The sequence below is a fragment of the Quercus suber genome, unplaced genomic scaffold (assembly GCF_002906115.3).
Source record: "Quercus suber isolate HL8 unplaced genomic scaffold, Cork oak 2.0 scaffold_1605, whole genome shotgun sequence".
NCBI lineage: Eukaryota > Viridiplantae > Streptophyta > Magnoliopsida > Fagales > Fagaceae > Quercus > Quercus suber.
Genome location: NW_027070968.1, coordinates 1 through 3,767, shown reverse-complemented (window position 1 = coordinate 3,767; position 3,767 = coordinate 1). Strand labels below are relative to the sequence as shown.

Here is a 3,767-nt window from a genome sequence, read left to right as displayed (position 1 = left end):
AAAAAAAAAAAAAAAAAAATTCTTTTTCACCCAAAATCATTCTATTTCATCTAACTTTTTAATGCCAAGCTTTAAAGTATCTTCTCTTTTTAAATTAATATGTAGGTGAATATTTCATTAAAAGCCTGAAAGTATGTTTATAAACACTTAATCATAAGCTCTATAGACCATATATCATAAACCACGGGTTTAGTTTTGTTTTAGTGTGTTATATAACTGTAAATTATAGAAAAACTCCCCAACATCCCGAACTATATACATATATAAAGGAAGCACTAGATCATGNTAAAAAAAAAAAAAAAAAAAAAAAAAAAAAACCCTTCAAAATATCTGATTAGTTTTCAAGTCATTGTAAAAGCTCATCCTTAACTCTCATTCTTGCCAGAGATGTTCTTGCCTCATTATACATTCACTACATTTCTACTCTGGACTTCTGAAATATAAGACAAAGACTTTTGCGAATGTTTAAGCTAAGGTAATTCTAAATTTCCAGCATATGTATTTGTTGATCAATACATTCATTTAAAAAGTTAAAAGCGTTTTTTGACACTCAACGAACCGCAAACTACCAATCAATCTGTCTATTGAATTGAGAAAAAAATTATAAAAAAATGTTCCTTCAAATTATTTGATTAAAGTTTTAGAGGATAAAATAACAAATGGATGATGTATAGTAGTAAATAAAAATAATTAATTGGTTTTATAATAATTTGTTCAAGGTATGTCATTTATGGTTATTAATGCCTTATCCTATGTTGTATAGACCATATATCATGATATTGATACCACAACTTTAGTATTAGACATTTTAGTTTAAAAAAAAAAAAATTATAAAAAAAACTTCATGGCAACCAGAAAAATGTTTAGATATATATATATATATATTCCAGAACAAAGTACAGCTTTCTAGTAGTAAAAATATTTTTGGTACACCTATGTAAGAGATGCTGTTAGATGTTTTTCAACCAGAGGCTCTGGATCCCAAGATTATGCTACAGTTGACATATATTTTTTGAACTAGATAATTTTCAACATGCTCATTCATTGCCTTTTGTTTTGCAGGGTCACATTTACTTGTAAATAACATGTGCCTCACACATCTGCTGTTAATTTATGCCACTGCTAGCTGCTGGTCCTTTTGCATTGTATATAAATTTCTAAAACTCTGATATGTTTTCAAGTCACTGCAAAATCTCCTCCTTTTCTTAATTAAAGAATCATTTACTCTCATTCTTGCTGGGGCTGCTCTTGCCTCACTATACTTTCACTGTGTTTCGCAATTTTTCCAGCATATGTATTTGATGAATAATACATTTGTTTTATAAGTTAGAGTATTTTAGGAAATATTGGGATTTGACTTGGCCAGTTTGGCATGCTGTTTAATCTCAAGTAAATTATGTGGCAGTTGATAGCTAGTGCTGCTTCTTTACCTTCTAACAGCCGCTGAATCACACTGATCAAGTGTGGAGAGGGACTTACTCAAGCTTTCTCTTTGGAATTGGTGGTAGATGGGAAGATGTGACATCCCCTCTGAAGGATAGGTTGCTACATTTGTTTCTTTTTTTCTTCCTAACTTGAAAGAGCACAAAAGGTTCAGCCAGAATATGACTGCTCTTGCTGTCCTCACTTGTTGGGGCTACCATTACTACCAAGAATTTAAAATGCCCTATTGTGTGACAATGGTGCCAGAGGCAAGGGGGGAAAGCTGACCCAAAGATTGCTGAAATTCTTGTTCCATGACAGATCAAGTCCAGAGATGCCTTGTGATTTTTCTTATTTTACTAAAGTGAGGGTAGGGGGTGATATATTGTATGATTTCTTATTTTCAACTTAGGAATGAATTATTTTACATTTCATATGCTTATTTTAAATTCAATTAACATCATCAGATGCAGCAAACATTGCCTGCGGGTGGATGAGGGCTTCTAAGAATCAAACACACTGCATGCGGACGGATATGGGCTCATTAGACTCTTCAAGATTTTGGAAATGGTGGTGGACGTGAAGATTTGAAGTCCTTCCCAGAGGACATGTTGCTACTTTTGTTTTTCCTCTTCCTAACTACAATTAGCTCATAGGCTCAGCAAGTCACTCCTCTTGCCAAGGTTGCTTTCAGTCACGGTTGGAAGTGTCCAACTATATATTTATTGAATTAATTTGTTGTCTTTTCACTTGTATGTCCTTCAACCTTCATAGATGAAATGATGCCAAACAAAGAAGTAAAATTATTGGTGCAAAGGTTGCTCACATCCTTTCATACATATGGATGATGAGGTTATTACATGAGCTAAAATCACAATGTGACCCATGCCCCTATTTTATAGTCAGATAATGTGTCATTAGTTCGATTACATGTATATTTATTTGTACGTTTATTTTTTGATAAATATATCTGAAAATATTTTTCACTTAATAAAGGATTGGCTGATGAATGGTGCCACAATGACTTTCTGCCTTGAGCTTATGTACATGTTATCCAATGAGATGGGCTGCCTACCTCTGTTTCTTCACTGAGGATTGATGAGTAGTCTCCATTGTTGAAGGAACAGTACCACGATGAGAAGAGGGGAAAAGAATGGAGCAAGATTGCTCACTTCCCCATCATATTAATTGATGATGATGATATGAAACCGAAAGTGTAGACCAAATCCTCATCACTTGTTTTTTTTTTCATTCACTTGCAGCAACATAATATTATAGTTTGGTACATACTTCTTATTTATTTATTTATTTATTTTTTTGAGAAGATAGCTTGGTACATACTTCTTGTTGTACATAAACCAGTAAATTTTCATATTGATTTGGTACCACAACTCAAAAGTGCTTCAAGAAACAGTAAAAAATGTCTTTTGAGAGAGAATTTCTCTCTCCCAATAATCTGTTCATTTATGAAATAACAAGAAGATTATTGTGCATTACAAAAAAAAATTATATTTCCCTGGTTTTAATTATTTAATTATTCATTTATCCCTTTCATTTTTAGTCAGGCCAATATTTTTTCTCAACTCATTTCTTGCCCTGCATTTCTTTTAGATTCACTAGAATGTTCCTTGGCGTTGAATTTTTTTCTTTCGTTCTTAGTATTCAAGTCAACTAATCAATCAAAAATTCAAGTATCACAATATAACCCAAAAAATAATTAGTTCAGCTTTCATCTTCCCTATTCACCAGAAAAGCCATGGAATGACGTAACATGGGACAGCTAGATACTAATTAAATGATTTAATACATCTATTGGTTTATTATTTATTTGATATAATTTTTTAGTGAACGATAAAACCATGATTGTTATTTATTCTCTTTTTCTTTTGCAGAAATAACATTTTATTGATCAGTTCCAGGAAGAGGCATTAATGTGGTCCATTGCAGAATAAGCTTCTTCGTTATTTAGTAATGAAACAATGATTGTTGCAGACAAAGTATAGACAAGTATTTAACTTGGCACCCATACAGATTGACAGCTTTCACAAAATATAGTTTAGGTGGAACTTTTTAACTTGGCACCCTGAGAATTTCAAATGATTAATAGTATGTTCTGACTTTAATTTTTCGCTACTATTGAATTAAGCATTTGCTTGACTATCGATAATCCTTGGTTTTTTTTATTTTATATTATTTTGTTTTATGTGTGTGTGTGAATGTTATGGATTTATCAGCTCACTACTAGCAATTTCTGTTCAACTTTTGAAATGTCCATGGGATTGGCATGAGGACATAGGGATGGCTATATTTCTGGGAGGAACTCTAGGCGAATATTTAGCGCATGG

At 32.3% G+C, this 3,767-nt stretch overlaps 1 long non-coding RNA gene across 1 annotated transcript; it reads left to right on the top strand.

Moving 5' to 3' along the window:
• The first annotated feature begins 381 nt into the window (after window positions 1-381).
• Window positions 382-2,332, top strand: LOC136066022 (uncharacterized). Its single transcript, XR_010627569.1, has 3 exons — window positions 382-475; window positions 1,063-1,792; window positions 1,890-2,332. It is a non-coding gene; the product is annotated as an uncharacterized LOC136066022 (long non-coding RNA).
• The last annotated feature ends 1,435 nt before the right edge of the window (window positions 2,333-3,767 follow it).